The sequence below is a fragment of the Ammospiza nelsoni genome, chromosome 13 (genome assembly GCF_027579445.1).
Source record: "Ammospiza nelsoni isolate bAmmNel1 chromosome 13, bAmmNel1.pri, whole genome shotgun sequence".
NCBI classification, from domain to species: domain Eukaryota; kingdom Metazoa; phylum Chordata; class Aves; order Passeriformes; family Passerellidae; genus Ammospiza; species Ammospiza nelsoni.
The window spans coordinates 13,031,459-13,052,914 of NC_080645.1; the positions used below are offsets into that span (position 1 = coordinate 13,031,459).

The window sequence follows — 21,456 nt, forward strand, 5'->3', positions numbered from 1 at the left end:
TGTCTCATTCAAATTAGAGTTCTGAATCCTCAAAAAGATGCCAAAAGAATTCAGAGAGATTTGTTGTTAACAGTCTATTGAAACAGTGGCTTAGTTTCACTCAACAGTGTGAGGGATTGTGAGATTATCAGCTCTGGTCAGAAAACAAAATGATGGGGATGTATCATGCCATGATCTCTAAAGTACTTTGGATAAAGAATTTACAAGATATAATTCATTTGGCTGTAACTCATAAAGAATCTTTCTCTTTAAAAATTTGCTTCTTTTCCTCAAGTGCTAGTGCCACATTAAACCATTATTTTAAAAAGGAAAAACAGTATCTCATCAGACAGTATTCAGGGTTGTGAAGTTAAAATGTTTGCTGTTTAGATTAATTGACAGTAAGTCTATACAGTTTAGGAAGAAGTTTTTCTTGTTCAATTTGTACATTACAGTAAACCCACTTTAATATGTTTATATTTGACATCATTTTAGTGCTACAATTTTACTCTGAAGCACTAAAAAAATTTGTAGTATTAATCAGAAATTTCAGAAGTAGCCCTTTTCCTATTATAAATTCTATCTGGAATATCTTACTTTTGTCAGAACTATTTGAAGCCACAATAATAAAGAAAAAGTCATTTTTAGGTCTGTAGGGGCCTGAATATATGTATTGTTATAAAGGAGTCCTTGTGAATATATATATGTAGTGAGAGTCCTATGTATTAGATAGGTGGGTCCTGTTGCTCTGGATGAGCTACAGCTGTGGGATCCTTGGTTGGGTAGCAGCTGTAGCTCATGAAGGGCTCTGGGATAAAAGGGGGTTGGGTCGAGAGCCCAGGAGGAGCCCCTGTGGAAACCATGAGGAACTGTGCTGCAGAAAGGAGCTGCATAATAGGACCAGCAAGAAGGTATGGACTTTAAGATGGGACTCCAGAAATATGAAATACAATAAGATAACAACAACAATTGGTGACCCCGACGTGATAAAAAACATGCAGCCAAGGAGAAGGTATGGAATCCCCCGGACAGCCGAGAGCTGTGGCAGCCGGAGAGCTGGGACAGTGGAAGATAGGACAGCTGAGAGCTGTGGCAGCCTGAGAGCTGGGACAGATATGGATATTGTAATTGTGTAATGGAGAAATTGTTAAAAGAAAAGGGGGGAAATGTAGGGGCCTGAATATATGTATTGTTATAAAGGAGTCCTTGTGAATATATATATGTAGTGAGAGTCCTATGTATTAGATAGGTGGGTCCTGTTGCTCTGGATGAGCTACAGCTGTGGGATCCTTGGTTGGGTAGCAGCTGTAGCTCATGAAGGGCTCTGGGATAAAAGGGGGTTGGGTCGAGAGCCCAGGAGGAGCCCCTGTGGAAACCATGAGGAACTGTGCTGCAGAAAGGAGCTGCATAATAGGACCAGCAAGAAGGTATGGACTTTAAGATGGGACTCCAGAAATATGAAATACAATAAGATAACAACATAGGTCCTTCTACCAGTGTGATTTGCAGGGTCTAATGTAATAGAATCATGGAATGTTTGAGTGTGGAAAGGACCTCTGGAGATTGTGTGATCCAAACCCCATGCTCAAAGCAGGATGAATTAGGGCAGGTTTCTCAGGACTGTGTCTAACTGGGTTTTGCACATCTTCAAGGGTTGAGACTCCACAACCTTTCTTGGCAACTCATTCCAGTGTTTGAGCATCCTCAAGGTAAGCAAAAGTGAGGTTTTTTTCCTTCTTCTACATGGAATATCCTGAATTCCAATTTGTGCCCATTGCCTCTTGTCCTGCCACACAGAAGGATCTGGCTTAGTCTTGTAATCATTGTCTGCCTAAAAGGAAAATTGAATCTTTGGGTAATACAGCTGATGTTGCCTAAGTACACGGTGGACTTGTATGGCAGCAATTACTGTGGATCAGTGGGAGTTCCAGTGGATTGGGATGAGTTAATAGATGAGTCAGCCATGAGAAGCATGTTATTCCTCTTTTGACCCAGAAAACCCAAAAAATTACTCAGGAGAAAGTGTGTCACTGCTGACTTGAACTTCTTACAGAAGTGAGATAGGATCATTCAATGTAGGAGCCAAGGTGTTCATAACAGTATTTGTACCTTGGGGGTTTTATTTCTGGTACTTTGTCATGTGATGTGAATGTGCCTCCTCCTGCCTCCTGAGTGAGGTACAGCCTGTGCAGACTTTTCATATTGCTTCCTTCAGCCAGTGACTCCATTCATGCAGAGCACAGGTTTGTGCTGAGAGCTTGGTGTTCCTGTGCTGCTTGAGGAGGTGTAAATCCTGGATTCATTTGATCACTGAGCAGATTTCTGCAGGATGCTGTCAAAGATTCACATGTAACTGTAGTTGAAGACAGATACCTTAATACAGGTAGCATGAATACCAGCCTGGAGGGGCTTTACTACTCATCTTATATTACAGAATATGTGCCTTGGTTTGGTTGGTGGAGAGAGGTGGATAAAGCTGGCTGCATAGTTTGCTAGGAGTGAAACAAATTCTGTGTTAACACTAGCCTGCAAAGTGTGTTTATTAAATCAAATGGGTGCTAAACCTTGCGGGGGGGATGTTTCTGTTTTTAATGACCTCATGTTTTCAAATCCTTCCTGAAATTATTACACAGTTGCCAATGTTACACTTACTCCCCTTAGCTCTCTGCAGTGCTTGTACACACTAATGGGGTTGTCTGTGCTGTATCTATGGATAGGCCAAACAGAGCCTGTGAAAATGAGAGTGAGGAGTCACTCTGTTGGAATGAGCTTTTAATGCTAAATATAGAAGGGCTGTAATTCTGGCAAATGGCTAGAAAGTGTAACATTTGACGCCTTTGATCAGTTTCAGGAAGAACCAAAGAAATGTTGCACTTGTATATATATCTATGTGCTTGCCAGAATGTTGTGATTTGATGACTTTATTACATACTTTCACTCCTTGTAACTGTTACAACCAATGTGTGACGACTTTGATCATTGAATTCATCCTAACCAGTTCTACAGATAGGATCACACATGATAAATGGAGTTATCCTTTCTCAGTGTTGGTGGAAATGTAATTACTTCAGTGACCAGTGTTTTCCTCTTAGAAATCCTTACATTCACGTTGCTTTTAAAGAGCAACTGGTTACTGTCTGAGTTTCTACCGTGCTTCTCTTCCCTGCTGTACCTTCCAGAAACAGAAGGTGGCAGGTATTTTTATTGTTGGCACAAAAATACACTGTCTTCTGCACTATTTACCAATCCAGCCATGGCACTTCAGCATTCTTGCATAGGGTGGCAATTGAGACCACAGCTGGGTTGCAGGATATTTAGCTTCACTTTTCAGAATTTTTTTTTTCATTTAATGCAGTGTGAATATAATACTTGGTCAATACTGATGAAAACTGTGCTCTATTTTAAGTATTTGCTTAGTGAAAATGTTTCAGTGTTAATCCTGTGGAACTCTGTGAAGCAACTGGAGGGGTTTTTGTCCCAGGGGTACCCTCAGCCAACAAAAGAGCATTTGTATTTTTTCACTTGGTAATGATGCTGCAGAGAGTATTTGTAATGATACCTGCCAAAGTGTGGTCCATGGGTATGGGGAGAACCGTAACTTGTCCTCCCTGTATTCTGCTTACTAGCAATGTGAATGGGAATGCAGAGATATTTTTGCCAGCCTTTAGTGTGGATGCACTCAGTGAGGGTCTACCTCCAGGGCCTTGCAGGCTGGAATGCTTTTTGGAATGTCCCAGGCTCTGAGCCCAGCCCCGCCCTGGAATGTGAGGTTAAATGTTGGCGGTACAAATACAGAGTCTGAATATCAAAATCCTAGAGTTGCCCAGCACTGCAGTTTCAGAAACTGGCAAGTGAGCCACATGTCAGCTCAGCTGCTCTCCAGTTCAAAGCATAAGCATGCCTCGGGTTGCTGGGGAAGGAGGGGGAGGTGGGACGGGTTTTGTTTTGGTTTGGTTTTCCCTTACCCGTTATGACACGCACAAGAACGTGCTTTTCAAACACGTCAGCTGGCAAGACTGTGAGAGGTCCCACACAGGTGTTAGCTGGAAAAAGTCTTCATTCACAAAGGCATTTTACTGCCATTCTTTAGTCAAACCTAGGAACTCAACATAATGAGAGCTGTAGACTTTTTAAACAGGAACTTGCTTATATTCAGGCTTTGAGTCAAGGAGGATGAGATGGCCTGCGAGGCTTAAGTTCCATCTGTGCCACTGTGCAGGAGCCGACGCTTGAGGCTTTGAGTCAGAGGTGCTGATGACAAAGGTGATGAAAAACATTAAAAGCTAAACATGGAAAGCAAGCCTTTGGTGAGGAGGGAGTGCATCATGTATTGTTAAAAACCACTTGTCTAGGTCAGTTAAGGAGAACTGCTGAGCTCCTGGGGGAGTCTGGTTCAGTCACCCATATTCCAAGGAGCTCCAGCCTCAGTGAGGTTTATGAGAGGAGCCTTAAAATGCCTCACTTGTGTTCACTTAGCTCCCAAATGAAACTGTGTTGCAGGAGCTAATGTGAATCAGCTGTTAGACGTCTATCAGTTAAACAAATAAATACTTTTCCCTTGCCCTGGTGTGGTGGGAGAGTCTCTGTTTTCTGTTTTTAGAAAATTATTGTCTGCAAGAGGACTGTCTTACAAATCTGATACTTTTTTCATTTTAACTTAATTTTCCTTGATAAACTCCATACGTTTGTTAATGCTTCAGTATGTCATTGTGTTCCTGTTCAACTGCCTTGAAAAATTATTGTTTGGTGGTTGCAACCAATGGTATCATCTATGTACAGTTGTGAACATGCATTTTTTGATTAGTATTCTGTTGCGTGGAGCTGGCAGAGCTGGATTTGAATACAGATCTTCAACCTACTTTTTAGCTGGTTTAAAGCAGTATAAACACATTCCCTTCTCTAAAACTTTTCTTGTTGATTTGCAAACTTCTCTAAGCAGTGTTAGGCTGCTGTGTGTGCCTGTGCACTTACCACTGCACAGGTGTTAGCATGAGTTGTCAGCAGCTGGTCATGTTGGACTTCTTAAACAGAAACTGATCAAGTGGTTTCCCTCATTGTGGTCAAAGAAAAGTGAGCGTTATAAAGATATTTATCTAAAATTACTACATTTGTACCTTTTCTAATCTTAAGCATTGTCAAAGATTGTCTTTGTGAGTAAAAAAAAAAAATGAGGCTGTGATTGAACTTCATTGGGAAGCTTCTCACTGACTTACCTGGTTTGGTTCAGTGTATGCTTATTTACTTAAGAAATGGACCTCTGCCATTCTCTATAAGTTTTTCAGGCAGTAAAAGGGGGTTTTTGTTTTTTGGGGTGGTTGTTTGGTTTTTTTTTTGTTATTTATGGGGTAGTTTACTGTTTCATTAACTTTCTGAATTGCTATAAAATTGAGAGCAAAGTTTCTGGCCATCTCTGTATCCATTCTAGTTACATTTCCATACTAAATCCCAGGCAACAAAAAGTTTAAAAGCTGAAGCCGTTGTTTTATTTAGTGCTGAAATAGAGCCAAATCCTGGACACCAGACAGAACACAAGTAAACATGTGTGAGTAGAGACACCTACACGAGCCACAAAACCCATGAGATCTGAAGGGTGTTAAAAACAATATGAGGCAGTTTCACTTGAGCAGAAATGTGCATTTATTTCCCCTGTATGGCATACAAAAGGGGTGTTTGTAAGGGTTTGGTTTTTTAGCAGTTAATTTAACATTGTGTATTCAGATCTGTGGGTGGAAGGGAATGGAAGGTGAGGTGTTCACAAGGGCATCAGAATGATAAGATTTCAGAGAGGTGCAATATTGGGACTGCAGGATTCAGGCAGTAAATCACTGTACAGTTAGACCATGATGCCTACCTGTCACATCAGTGGCATGGTAATTATGTCATGTTGCCCTGTGACATTCTCTTATTACAGCTAATAGCAGCTTTCATGTTTTGCAGTGCCTGAACATGGAAAAGAGTTGTAGTTCTTAGAAAGTTTATAGCCTGTAGGCTATAGAAATACTGCATTATGAATGCTGAATTAATAGGGATTTAATAAATTACCTTCTCTCCCATTAACTTTTATCAGCATGCCAAGTGTTGCAATGCAGACTGTAAAATCAGTGTAAAATTTGCTCACTGGTGTGGGTAACATGCATGACTGTGCAGCATGGCCTGAGAGTGCATATCCCATAATGGCAGCAGTGCTGGCTGAAGGGATAGAGAGAGAAAAGAAATAAGATTAGTCACTGCTGTCTTTCTGTGCAGTAGTACTGGTACAGCATTTACCCATAGATTAAATATTTACCCCTTTTTCTTGTGTTCATTTTTAGTATTTAAACTCACATTTGTAGTAAGATTCTCCATTCTTTGTTAGAGGCAAAGTGTGTAATACAGTGTTCATTGAAAGTGATGCCTTATGCCACAGAAGCAAACACAGCTTTTGTGTTCTCCACAGGATGGAGGGAAGAGTTTCCATTTAACTTTGTAGAGAAACTGAAGACAAACAGATTTGATCCACCCACACTTTATTTTCCTCATACCTCTTCATAAAAAAAAATCAATTTAGATGAAGAGGAGGTTTTACAGAAAAAGTTGGTATATTTTCATGAGAGGAAGAGCTAACCTCATCCTGTTAGAAAATATCTTGCATCTTCACCTATCACTGCCTGGCTGCTATTGTGTACCGTTTTCCTCTCAGCCCAGCTCTGAATTCATGGGATCACCTGGTCAGAGAGAACATTTCACCCACACAGCTCACTCCTCTCACTTCCCCTGTGCTTTGGAACCCTCCGTGTCACAGTACTGACAGTGCAGACTCACAGTGAGCAGCTAATTGTATTCCTTCTTGCACTAGGAATTTTTATTGGCTGTTCTAGGACTGTGACTGAAATTGATTTTCACTAAATACAGCTCAGCCCTTAAGGAAGCCATCTGCAACTCTTTAACAGATTTTGGGATATTGATAAAAACTGATCCTAGCATATTGATGGTACTCTTCACTCAGGTCTGTGTGGGTTGGGAAGAGGTTTTTCAAACGGTAATTCAGGATAGCTTCTGCTCAGTTGTTTTCTTAGCCTTACTAAGCTAAAGTTAGCTTTTGTAAACACCTTTCTTTTCTTCCACTTCAGTATTTAGAGTAGGCATGTCAAGCTGACCAGTCTTTTTAGCTGAACATAAATAGTCACCTTGTTAATCCTGGAATTTCCATTGCAAAGCTTTCTTGCATCCCTGCATGAATAAAATGAATTTGGGATGCAGCTGTTACACCTGAACAGTATTGTGTAGGTTTTGACTTCCACTCAACAAGGTTTTTAGCTGAGGTGACAAAGTACATCAGTTGTTTTCCAGTCTTTGGTCTGCAAAGATTGTTTCTGTAGTAGAGATCATTAAAGAGCTTCTTCCTTGAGGTTTGTAGGGCACGGTTGGCAGCATCCAGTGTTGGTTTTCCTTACATTGCTCACTCACACTGCAGCTGGGATCCTCAAGAACATGTGTGTACAAAACATCCTGTTGACAAGCTCAGCACAAACATCAGTGGCAGGAAAAGAAAAGGGCAATTAAAATACTTCTTAGTCTTTTCAAGTACACTATGTCCAGATCAGGACTCAGGTCAGTGATAAGGGTGTCTGTGGAGTTCGTACAGTTGCTGTCTGTTATGTAGCTCATCTCCTAAAAGAATGTAATGGTTTTCATTCTTTGGCACTTCTATGCAAATTAGCTGAGAAATTAGTGCCATCAGAAGATACAGACCAACAGATGCCATTTTCTGTTATGCTTCCTTGTGATTGAAGAGATGAAACTGGAAAATGTCTGGAAATTCTATCCGCTGTACTTCACATTTATTGCCTGCTCAATATTGTGCAGACGAGTTCGTGAGCTTTGTATAGGTATTAAATGTATTCTGTTCATTTCTATGGATTAATCAATTGGTGAATAATGTACAGTATTGAGCTCTGTCAACAACTTGTATCCATATAATAGAAATACTCCCCCAGTGCATGGTGAACTGATGCAGTTAACACAAAACTTGCATCAAGAGGATCTTCCTTGATAAGTGAGGAAGTGGCATGATCTGTCATTAGCTTCCTTCTAACGAGAAACAGGTATCTGCAACCACATCTTTAGACTCCCACGCCACTGTGGATATCAAGATGTTAAACTTGGTTTATTTTAAAGGTCATCGTGTGAGATCTCATGCACAATTTCTAAGCCATAAACAAAACATAGCTCCATAAAAGGAAAATACATATTATCAAAAGTGAGTGAAACTTAACACAGTGTCTAAAAATAGACTCCTACATTACTTTTCTGACTCAAAAACATTGGCAATTTTGCACAGAGTTTGGGTTTTTTTGGTTCATATGAGAAAACATTCAGGTCTGTGTGGAATATACTTTTATCCTCTGTATGATAGCAAAATCCACAACAGGCCAAGTGTTAAGAGTAGATGGAGTGTCTGCTGTGAAGAATTTACCATCTAGGAGAGAAATCTGAACAATAGAGCAGACAGGATATAACTACAAAGGGTGAAAGGTAGGGAGGAGCACAAAGTTGACTGACCCATTTTTCACAAGAGTAAAGGAGAAGCTGGACTACATATTTTTGCACTTTTTGTGCTCTGTGACAAGGATAGATGTGGTGAAGCAGGAGGGAGCTGAGGGACTCAGAATGGACTCATGGTATCGTCAAGACAAAGGAGAAAGAAAACCATTATACAAAGCAGCTTAAAGAATGTGTTGTGGATGAACTGGTGAGCAGAAAGTTAAAATAGTCAGAACTGGGAACTGGAACGTGTGAACTGGGGTCACATGAAGCAATATTAATGTCAGGAGAAAATTATTTGCCATCTCCATGAATGCTTTATTGGTAATTTAGGTATGACTTCAAGATCCTGAATGATGTCCTGAATTCAGATCTATCTACTATGTACATGAGGACTATTGATGTACTTTCTTATATATGATTGTTGACAGGAGATTGTTTAGCATGGAAATCAGCATTTTTTCAAGTTTCACTAGTTGAGTATAAAGCTTTAGACTGAGTTACTTATAAAGGATGAAATGCTGGTTGAATTAGATGGATTACAGTAACATACTTTGGATCTAAGTTCTCACAAACTTAAAAGCTATTTAGCCAAGGAATTTTGCTCCAAGCTCTTTTCTGTCTGAAATTTTTTAATTGTGTGCTTTAGAAGAAGGAACTGATATGCAGTAATTCATGGAGACTGCATGAGATTTTGCATTAAATGTCTTGTATTTAACTGAGATGGGAGGTGAACTGAAGAATGCCAAAAAGGGGTACTCAGTTAAGGAAGTTGGTACCTGTCCCTGAATCTTGTAAATGTATTGGAAGGACCCTGTTTGAACTATGTTGCCAGTATATTCTTGGACTAATTATTCTTGAAACAACTATCATTTCTCAGAGATACTCAAAGCTACTAAATAAACTCTTGTAGTGTTGAATTCAAACCTCTTAAATTCCTTCTTTATTGAAAGAGTGGAGCTACAACTAAGACAAGGGACTATGAAGGCTGACTTGACATCTCTTCTGAACTCTTTAACTGACCTTTTCCCACTCAGCAGTAATTTCATGCCTTTACAGCTCCAGATCTGCTGTTAGAATAGATACACTCTGTCAGCAAGGCTCACTTAATAGGCTGTGGTTTGAACCAAGGTATCAAGTCCTGACTTCTGCTTCTTACTGCAGCCTCTTTTGCTTCTTACCTCCTCCCTTTTGCCAACACAGACACTTGCTTGTGGTTGCTTTTATTTTTCAGCTGAATCAGTTCCCTGATTTGATTCACTCTGGGACCAAACAAGTCTCAGTGGTGGCACAACAGCAAGGATGGCACCTCAGTGAGAAAGGATGCCTGGGAATGGAGAGTGTCTAAAGAGGGAAAATGGGGACTGTTGGCCTGTATTAGTCACCTATTAGTCACCAGGAAAGGTCAGTACAGCCACAGCCTCATTAGCTTCAGGCCCAGAGAAATATCTCCCAGCAGTTTATGGGCAGTGTTCATATTAGTCAAATGAGACTTTTTACATCAAATTATCCCTACATGATGAGAGTCATGGCAAAAGAGCCCTTCTGAACAAGGATATTGGGAGACACTTTGCTTTGTAAGTTCTGTGATTTCTGGGAGCAGTTAAAACAAATGTTATTTCCATGTAATTGAAGTTGTATTGTTAAAATACCAGTTAAAATGACTGGCTGCTGGCAGAAGAGCTAGACTGAAACAGATCTCTGAGCTGGCTAATAATACTTCTTAAGTATTTATTCAGTTTTGTAGAACATCATGCACCCCTGCAATGAAATCTGTGCTGCAAGAGTTCTGCTAACAACAGCTGCTCTACAGCCAGGCTGGCTGTGCTTTCATGAGCTGTAGCTCTAAAAATGCCTGCAGTGTCCATACACTGTCAGACACACTGGGGAGTTGTTGGGCAGTATCTCCATTATTGAATGGTTAAAGTAGTTGTAGTTCAGGTGGACTAGCCATTGATTTTGAGGCATAGGACAGCAATGCAAGTTTGTGATGGAAATCTGCTTTTCTGAGCCTAGATGGTGATTTTAGGGAAGATTGTATCTTTTAAGCCCTAGATATTTTATTACTTCTTGCTAGCTCTCAATAGAGATCGTGGCAGCTGATAAACGATTCACTCAAGTGTAGGATCTAAAATATCTTGTTTTACCTCCTTTATCCTCCCACTATTGTTTCCTGAAAGCAAACATTTTGAAATCATTATTGAATCCACAGCCTATTTGTAGATGTTTGCCTGAGGAATTAGTGCTGTGGAGGAGGTTTGGGTTAGTGTCAATATAGGCTGAGATCTTCTGTCTCTGATTTGGATGTACTGTGGTCAAGTCAGTTTTGTGATTTGTGAAATTCTAGAAGGGTAGAGTGGAAATCTCCTCCTGCCCCTGCATCACACTCTCAGTTCTGCAAGTGCAGCTGTGTGTGCAGCTATCTGGCCAGCTTGACTGGGGAACTGATGCAGGGTTAAAAACAAGCCTGCAAAAGAAAGTGGGTTTGTTAGGTAGAATTTTTTGATAACAAAGGACCAGAAGAACCACTCAGGAATCTCCTTTATTGCCCTCTTTGAACCAGGTTATGTAGTTCTTGGGCTACCCAGGGCCCCACAGTTCACATTACCAGATGCTTTGGACAATGTCTCAGTCCTAAATGAAAGATGAAAACAGATACCTTTTCAACACAGAAGTGGCAGCTGGAAGTACTTAAAGGGTAGATATTGGCAACTACAAATGAGCTGAAATGGAATCTAAGTGGATTCTTGTATGTCTAACAGACAAATAGCATTCTTGTACAAAGTGAGTTGTCTTTCCTGGCAGTAAGGCACTCAGACTTGTTTCTTGACTGAGTAAGAGATGCTGTCCCTCTTCTCTATGCTATGTAAGATAGCAGCATTTAGTATTTGGAGGGAAGTTAGCTGCAAAAAAAAGGTTGTGCCAATTCAAAGTGTGGACAAGAGAACAAATATTTTTCATCTTGCAGCAGTTTTTGAGTTAACTGGTTTTAATTGTAAGATTATCTTTAAATAGTTTAGCCAGAGGCTAAACTTTGCAGATCATTAAATATAAATACTTTTTTTCCAAATGGCCATCAGTTCCTCTCTTTAAAGAAACTACTTACAGTTGCCTATTCCTGTGATATTCCTAGTGAGATTTCACTTTTCTTCTAAATCATGGTATTCATTCACTTTCTGTCAAGGTATTAGTAGGCATGGTAACCAACTGTCAGTGAGAACCTTGTCCAGTCCCAGGAGTAACAGGAGCCAACAAAAAGGAACATTTTTCTTTCATTCCTTTCCTATGGTTCTCTGATAGTTTGCCACAAAAAGCAGATTATTTTGACAGAACCAGATTAGGGAGTGTCTCCATGTGTAGTCAGACTGCAGATCTGAGGGGCCTGGCAGCTTTGGTGGTGTGAAGGAGTTCATCCCTTGATACAGACCAGCTGCACAACTCTGACCATGTCCCCAAATTCAGTAATGCTCCATCTCAGATCAAGGCAGGGGAGATGGAAACTCTGTTCTCAAAGTCCCTTGTGATACAGAGGCCAAATAAATGTTCAGCTTATGGGTCTGTGTGATTTCTGAATGATAAACTTGAAGTTCTGGTTGCTCTAGACATGCAGATGAGTCTGATCCCTTGCTTTACTTGACTGTGAATGAAGCCAACGTTTGCAGAGAAATCCTCTGTACTGAACTGGTCCCAAAGAGCATAAGGGATAGAAAAAGCAAGGGGAAGGGAAATATCCAGGGGAGAGAACTGAACAAAAGCTGTCTCAGGATCCACAGTAACCTTTTTTCACTACTCTTTGATGCTGCTCCTGAGAATTTATTATTTTCTAAATGAATAAGGTGATGACATTGTGAACAATATGTCTTCCTGAGGAGTCCAGGTATTTCTCACAGCTGCTGGGATAGGTGACAGACAAACTACACAGTTATTTGTGAGCTATGTAACATATATCTAGGAAAGCATATAAACTTTTGGGACATAATTCATACTTGAAGGCAGATTGGCAAAAATGATACAGTTGGCTCCAGTCTCCACGTTCCTACCACATGTATATAAGCCTAGATAAGATAGAAGCTCTTTTAAAGGGATTTATGCATTTAAATTTTCTTCTGACTTCTGGCTCCAGATTTTTGTCTATAGATTAAAAAAACTCAAGCATGAAGGATTACCAAGAGTTTTTTCTGAAGGAAAAGATTTGGGAGGGGAGGAGCAAAACAAAAATGTGCCTCTGTTCCCTAAAACAAAAGCATATTCTTTGGAATCTCTCTATAGAGTTCTAAATAGGGAGCATATACCCTGGTCAGTATGTGAAAGGTACTTAGTCTAGTCCCACTGCCCCTCAGAAAATATACCAGGCCCTGGGAGAATCACTGGGGAAGCAGATATGACCTGTAAACAGAATAAGTGTTAGGGATTACCTCCTACCTCATGGAAAAACAAGTACTCTATTATACAGAGTAATAACTCAGCCCTCTATTCATAAAAGTGGGGAGTGAGCAGCTGCCTAATAGCTCTTTTTTGTGTGTTATAGAGCCTTTAAAATTTGGTCTATGAATTTTTACATACAAATACCTATATTGTGTGTCTGGTTTTGGGACAGCAAACGTACTGAATCTTGGAAGTTTGTACATTTATGTGGGGTTATAAAATAGTCTGCATATTTGAATTTTTAATTTTCCAATAAACTGCAAGAGTCAGTAACAACAAGCTGGTTCATACAAAAGCAGTGTGAAACTGCAACCTTATCCAGGGTGGGAGAGAGAAGGAGAGACCATGGAGGGCTGTGTGTGACCCTTTTTAAGTAGGAATCTCCTCAGTCCTAATAGTGCAAGTCTGATTTATAGTGGATCAGGGAGCTTTTGCAGGTTAAAACCTGTATTCTCCATATCACTGCTACTCCTCTCCAAAGAGTTCATTGGGGGCAACAAGGCAGAAAGAAAAGGAAGAACAAGGAGCCTGGAGACAAGGATGGTTTAAGACAGAACTGCTGGCAAAAGCAGCATTTATCTGACTGTGACCTGTAGATGCCTTTGTTGATGTGGGTGTCTGTGAGATTAGAAATATTAAAGGCTTCCCAGCAGAGCTAGTCCAAGGAAATATAAACCAAACCCATTTGTTTCAAGATAAAAAACCTCCTGATCTATCAAAAGGGAGAATTGCCATTATGGAAGAGATGTGATTTCTTCAGCTGCCCCTGGTGAGGCAGAGCACACAGAATTTACATGTACACTTCCCTGCACATATGTGTATTTGTCATATAAAACTGTTGGTAGAAAAATTTCAACAAGTTGAAGTAATTTAAAATTTCAAGTTTCATTTTCTTGACTGCTATTAGAGGCTACATCCAGCTGACTTAAAATGAAAAAAATATACGTTTCTAAGGCATTTTGGAAATGAAATGTAGTTTTTGAAGGTAATTTAATGATGGTCGACTACTTATTCCATTTGTTGCTAAGACTCAGTCCTACTGCTGTGTATGGTCAAGCTTCATCTCTAGGCACTGTCATAAGAACTTGGTGGGTGTCAGAGTTACAGTTCAAGTCAGCTGAGAGGCACCTTTGATTTTGTGCCATGAAACTAAAAATCAGAACAAAAGTTTTATTTCCAGTTGAATATATGGGGACTTTTTAATCTTGTAAAATGAAAACAATTCTCTGTTCTTTATCTGCATGCAACTCTTCAGTTAAGGAAAATTTTACATTGCTATCCTATTGTCACTCCCTCTCACAAGAGGCAAAGTGAGTTTACGTAGGATGAAAGTCTCACCATAATCTTCTATTTTTAGAACTGAACTTTTTCCCCACAACTCCTGAAGACAAAACACCATGTGTGAGGTTGACTATTCTCATCATATTCCAGCTGAGAACAGAAATAAAAGAGCCAACATCACAAATAAGCCTTTTTCTCACAAGACTTACAGCACATTTTTTCTGATAGAAAGCATTCAGATGAATTTCCAAATTCTTAGATGTTTTTCTAAACTATACCCACATTTTTTAACCTTTTGCAGCTTTCCTTATATCTGAGACTAAAAAATACATTCATCAGGGCCATGGCTTAGAAAAACAATCATCCCTAGAGGATAAATTGTTTGTTTTCAGAGTTACTGCTATGAATTGTGAGGAGGGAAAAGGTTGATTAATTTCTGTCTAAGTGTCTTTTGTCTAAGATTCTCTCCTATTTGAACTAAGCTTTAGCCTGTTTTTCTTGATTTACTATTTCATATACATCTTTCTGACAATGATCCTTTAAAGTGATTATCCTTTGCTTTACTGCATGCAAAATGTCTTTAAAACAATGGATAAAATGAGGGAATTCTTTAGCAATCAATTCAATAGCCCTGTATTTATCACTTCCAATAAGCCTCATTATTTACTGTTCAGATTAATTTTCTCCAAGTTTCACTACTGATCAGCCTCATCACAGCTTTTCTTCTAAAGTCACTGTACAGCAGAGTGTTCCCAGCATTTATCCTGGGATACCATCTGTTCATCCTCCCTATGTTCATTCAGTGGGTTTTTCCTGCTCGTTCAGGGTTTTTTTCCTGCTGTGGGGCTCATGGCTGACTCAGGGCTGGAGCATTTCTCTGGGGCTGCTGTGGGCATGGCCAGTGAGCAGGCTGCTCCTGTGGTTTTGTCTCATGACAGCAGCCCTTGGCAGCAGCACTAACTTTAGCCATCCTTGCTCTGTTCCTGCTGCACCACTGGCCCTGCTGACACAGCTCTTTGTGGGGGTGTCAGCAGGGGAACTCAGCCAGCCCTGACAATCCTCCCCTCTCCCCAAATAAAGCCCAGAGCTGGGCCAGTTCCCTTGGTCTGGCTCACGGGTTGGTCTCACACATGGTCCTGCTGAGGCAGCTGAGCAGATGGGATGCTTGCAGGGCACAGAGGGAAGGAGCAGACCATTACACTGGCATTGCCTAACACCATATTCTTATAAGCCTCAGAGTACAAACAGATGAAAATATTAAATTTATTTCCTAATACTTGTAATTATAACTCCAGTCTAATGGCTAGGTTGCTGATTTTAAGGGAGTAGGTTTTGAGACTTAGGTGTTATAACTTATCATGTAGCCTAAATTAATTTATTTATTCTAATTGATTAAAACATTGTTAGAGAAAAATCCATAGTTAATACACCCCAGTTGGCATTAATGGCAGTCTAAGTAACTGGTATGGATCAAAGCATTGCTTCTTTTGCTAATTAATCTTTAATTGCAAGGCTAATACCATCTTTGGCTTGTTATCTGGCACAGTAAAGATACATGTTTAAAACAGCAACAAAGGTCCTGCAAATGGGGTCAGGTCTGGCTCTGTTCCCTGGATTAGTGTGTGCTCTGGCATTCAGTCAAATTGAACCAATTCCAGTGATTTCTATACTGTACCTGACTTGGGCTGGCTTTTCCTGCAAGTCTTGTAGGTCAGAAACCTGTGATTATGCCTTTGCTGCCCTGCATTCATTCTCCATATATTGTTCTTTGATCAAACCTTCAGAAATCCCATGGTTTAAAAGCTTTTTTTGTTTCTCTCCTCACTCTCTGCAGTTTCGCACAAGGTAAGCAATTGACAATTTCTGTTGAAGCAACAGGTTCATCCTTATTGTTGAAACGGGATGTGTTCAGTTGATACAAATTGCTCTTTTTGTTTTAATTTTATGGAGAAGGTGTGGAGACACAACAATAGAGGAACAGGAAAAGGTTACATGCAAAGCCCTGTCTTTGACATGTTTGTTGTGGCCTCATTGCAAAATTGGTGCATAATGAGAGAGCTCTGGTACACACCCATCAAATACCTCAGAGAGTTGGCTCTGAGGCATAGGCAGGTGGGCTGTTGGTGAAGAAAACTGAGGTGATAAAGGTATGATAGATAGAGGTTCCATCCTGATTTTCACAGGGAAAAACCTTCAGTTTAAGCTGTGTGGGCAGTGTGGCTTATTTAAATAGTGACTGCAAGTGAGTGTCACTGAGTGAGCTGGGGGTGCCTGGCAGAGGTCACCCCTTCCCTGAGCCATCCCACCAGGACATGCATCCCCAGCCCGGGAGGGAACAGCACGGGCTGAGCTGAGTTGAGCTGAAAAACCTGCTTCCAAAGAAAATTACTCCATTCCCACCTTGTTCTGCCCCAGGCAGAAAATTACCACAGCAAAAGTGAGTGAGACATTTCCATCTGGTTGAGTGAGTTTAGGCAGCTCTCATACCGGAGGGTCATAGGGAAGGAAGTGTGTGGAAACCCCTTTTCCACGCAGGGAAATGTCCAACTGGAGCAGCCATCCCGCTGCACCTCTGCTGTGCTGCTTCCAGCAAACCACTTGTAACAAGTCATGCTGGGCCATTTGTGACTTCTCTGCTGAAAGATGGTACTGTTCCCATGGTGGAAGTCTCAGGTTTGGTGAAGTTTCATCTTAATTTACTACCTGTCCAAAGGTAATTACAGCTCATGTCACTGTGGGCTCCCAGCAGGGTGGTTAACCTCAGAACACTGAGGGTCCCAGGGCTTCTCTGGGACCTCCTCTCAAACCAGCCTGAAGCTGAGCTGGCTGAGCTCCCTCCCTGCTGCCACTCACGCTGCTGGATAATGAGCCAGTTCAGGGAACTGAGACAAAAATTGCTTTCTTTGGAGCAGGAGCCTCAAGCTGGCTGAGCTCCCTGAGCTGCCTCAGCGCAGCGCTCACATCAGCACAAATCACCAGCAGCACAGGAGGGTGGGGGCCAGGCTGTGGCAACTGTAAATTAGGTTGGCTCAAGGTGTTAGAGAAAAACACCCTGAATGGAAGCAGAAAAAATAGAAAAACTTCCCTTCCAGAATACTGTTTTTCTTGAGCAATTGAGCCACTACTGAGAAATGCAAGGATATAATGTAAAAAGGAATTTAAATCCTGCGTAATTCTAATTAAATTTTTAATTTTGTGTCATATTCGGGCCGGTTAAATTATAAATATTGAAGTAGATTTCCCAAAAAAGGGATTATTTCCACCCCTTCCCTTTTGTTTAAATACCTGTCATTCTGGTGATATTATGGGTTAATTAGTTTATTTTCTGAAATGTATTTCTGGAATATTTCCCCTTTAACTACTTCAACCCATAACCTCATGTTCTGAGAGTTACTTAACCTTTGGTCTTGTACAGTTTACTGGAAACCATTCCTTTCCTTTTAGGATTTCTTATTTGTGATTCCCTTAGCAATATAAACCACATATAGCTACTATTTCCTAACATGAAGCCTCACACAGACAATTGATGTTACAGTTAATTAACAGAAGAGTTTTAGATATTTCACAAAGTTGTTGACACCAGAAATGCTGTACATTAATAGCAAATGCTTGACATCATTTACTGTAAGAAGAGATTGTAATCTCAGATTAAAAGCATATTAAAAAGTAGATCAAATTTATTTTCCAACTAAAGGACTACTATAGGAAAGAGTTAACATTGCTTGGATATCCTATGTGTAGTTCTATGCCTTAAAAAGTTTGGATTTCTTTCAAGTTCTGCTCCAACATTTATTGGCTTACAAATGTTTTCTACACTAATTTTAAAGCTTAATTTTAAACTCTTTTAAAGCTTAATTTTAAACTCAATCAATTTTATTACAGCCTCAATATTATTTGTCAGGGAATCCCCAATGAGAAAAACTCCAAGAAATCCAGTAAGACTATTTTTAATACTCTGAAGATGTATAAATACCAATGTGGAAACTATTTTTAGTTTGATCTTTTGTCTGATTCACTGGTCTGTACCAATTGTTTTGAACCAAGCACAGTGAGAGCCTGGTAGCCAGTTGGACTGGGTTTACAACTTTGGAAGCTGCTTAGACAAATAAGTTTCAAGTACTGTCTTGACTGGAAAAGATTCATTTTCAGTTTATGGTCATACTGTAGCAGACATACCCCTCCCTTTGTAAAAATAAATACAAAACTGCATTCTGTGATATAGATCTTTAATACATTGGCTGGTTTTGGAAGGTGCTACTGTAAAAAAATTTAAAGCATAAAATATAGTTTTTCTTAACACATATAAAACTTGGAGCAAGTAATGTCCCACTTGGTGCCTCTGGTGCTTTAGAAGGCTTTTCCTTTTAATGTTTCTTGAACAACTGTATAAACCCAGGGGATTAGAGTCTGCTGCAGGAGAGCACCAAGAAGGGCAGCTGTTGTTCTCTTGAGCATTTTTTTGCTGAGCCATCAGGACAGCTTAATGCTACTACATGTTAAAAAAGTCATGCATTATAGTGATTGTGGGGACAGCCAGTCCTGCTGAGTCCCTGCCCAGCTGAAACCACTCCATGGCTGATTGATTGTTTCTTCTTTTTTAATTGTGCAAAACTGGAGAAGATGTGTATGTTGGAGTTATAATGGACAGCTAAGTGGCAGATTCCAGAGACCTTTTCTTATCTGAATATATTTAGTTCAGCAAAAGGGTTTATTAAGGTAAAGCAAAAATTGCCATAAAACTACTTACTAACACCTCCCTGTCTATATTTTACCCATCTTCTTGGAGATGACCAGTTTCCATTATCTTATATTCTTTGCCTCCCAAATGTTACTACCTGGATGTAACTACTGTTATGATATTTTAGCCTAACAATCACAGAAACCAGAAGTAAATGACAAAACTAAAGAGTAGTCTGAACACTGAGCAATTTTCTGATGATATATTTTGCAGTTGTTGTCTGCTTTCTGAGTAATCAACAGATTGTGGACCTCGGTGTAAAGAAATTCTTTATAAAAAAAGGCAGACTGAATAAAAATAAAACTGAATAGTTAATTGTTTTTCCCAGGAGCCAGTGCAACCTTGAATGCTTTAAATGTTAACTAGCCAACATTGTAAATGATAAAGGCACATGACATTTTGTAATAATCATATTTTCAGTCTGTCAAAGTCAAGCAATTATAATGCTCAAAAAATATTATGCAATGAAATATATGAGAAAAAAGATTTTTGAGCACTCTAAAGGATGTATCATTTTAGAATGGATATATTTTGTATTTTAACATTAATCACTCTTAATGTCATGGATTATGGATTTGTTTTATACAAATTTCATTTTTTAATGGGAAGGTAATCTATTTAAGTTTGATACAGACCTCACAGAATTATTTACTAATCAAATAACATCATAATGTTGAATTTAACAAGTTTAGCCTTTTCTCTTACTGTTTTTCTCAATGGGAAAATATTTGTAGCTTATTGGTGTTATTTCTTCTTAATGTATAGGAACACCAGACCCTGGTCTCCAAAGGAGTAAGCAGTAGGTCATTTTATTTTGTACTTGTAGACAGATGATTTGTGCATATTCACAGGCATCTGTGGCCTTTTTGATAATGAAAGCAAAAGGACTGATCATATGATTTGGTTTTGCTCGATGATTAAGTGACCTGAACCCTTTCAATAAGATTTCTAGTTTGAATACATGTTAAAAATCCATTTTATGTGAGCATTCATTTAAACTCTGTTGTTTTGTTCAATATAAATTACCAGCCAAGCCATTCTTTGTATACATATCTGATGAATACATATATAGTATCTGCAAATACAGCAAAACTAAATTAATTTTAATGGGTGAACCTTTACTGAGTAATATTCTTCCAGAGCTGATTTGGATCACTTTATTAATTGAATAGCTCATTCTCCAGCTAGGAAAAATACTGAGATAGTATTTAATCAGTTATTCCTTTCTGTGTTTTGTCTTTTCTACTTTCCATAAATGTTTAATATACAGCAGTACCTTTATCCCAATCCACTCAATATATAAGGAGCTAGAGGATGCATCTAAGTCTATTCTTGGGAAGGGGTCAGGGTAGAAAGATAAGGATCAGGACCAGCAGCATATCAGATGACTGGCTGTAATGAGGATTGATTCTGTGACCAAATCAAATAGTTAAAGCTCCCAGCCCTTGCTCTGTCAAAGAAGAACCAACCCTCTTACACTCTGCAATCTGGACATCCAGCCAGGCGGAAACTCAATCAACTAAAAAATGGAGAGGCAAGGGCAGCTAATGAAAACCCCCACCTCTACTCCAATGCAAAGGCAAAAATAAAGGTAAACCACCTGGCTGGCCTGTTTGACTTCAGACTGGGATGGATTACAGCAAAAAAGACACACAAGCACCTGCAACAGCTGGGGGACGGCAGCCGTGTTCCACGTTACCTCTCAGCTGAAACCTGTTGTGCCCAAATTAGGATGTTGAGTCAGAAAGCTCATTAGGTACAGACTGAGCAAGGGGTGAGCAGATGGGCTCTAAGGACTGCACAATGGATCCACAGAGGAAAGGTGGAAGTCTGAGATTCAACCTGCCAGGGAGCCTTTCAAGTTTTCCGCCCCACTGGAACCTATTGTTTCATGTTGGCTTAGCCTGACTGAGTCAAGGACACAAGAGAGGTTTGCACAAGGCTGACAGTCCTGCTCACTCAAGAGTGAGCCCATTAGGCTTCCTATGGAAACCTGGGAACAGGCACATCAAGAAAAGTTTAGTAATACATTTATTCTAGTTGCTTATTCTGAATTATGGTAAAAAGCTGTCATGAGAGAAAATACCATTTTTTCTGCTCCTGAAGATAATTAAAATACTGATGAAGAAACATTGATTTATGGATAAGCAAAGTCTATGTATCATTTATGAAATGACAGTATATAAGGAGGGATGACTTGAGCACATATGATTGTGGTTATACCTAAGCTAATCAAAGGATATCAAATGTATATATGAAATACAGAAAAACCATTGCACCTTCAACTGTGTGTGCATTACACTTGGACAAAATAGAACCATTCCACAGAAGGACCATAGTATTTATAGATCCTAGGACAAAATAGCTAAAGGGTCTGGGACTCAGGTTCCATTTTGCTACTACATTTGGGTGATGCTTCTCCTTGTCCAGTACAAAGAGAAATACCAGCCCAAATCATCTGGCCAGGCTGCTTAAATTTTCAAATGGAGTGTATAAGAAGTATTCCAGAC

General features: G+C 39.7%; 1 long non-coding RNA gene across 1 annotated transcript; it reads left to right on the top strand.

Annotated features, from left to right (window-relative positions):
- The first annotated feature begins 1,628 nt into the window (after positions 1–1,628).
- On the top strand, positions 1,629–21,046 carry LOC132079258 (uncharacterized). Its single transcript, XR_009419373.1, has 3 exons — positions 1,629–1,688; positions 19,712–19,745; positions 20,217–21,046. It is a non-coding gene; the product is annotated as an uncharacterized LOC132079258 (long non-coding RNA).
- Positions 21,047–21,456: the final 410 nt, after the last annotated feature.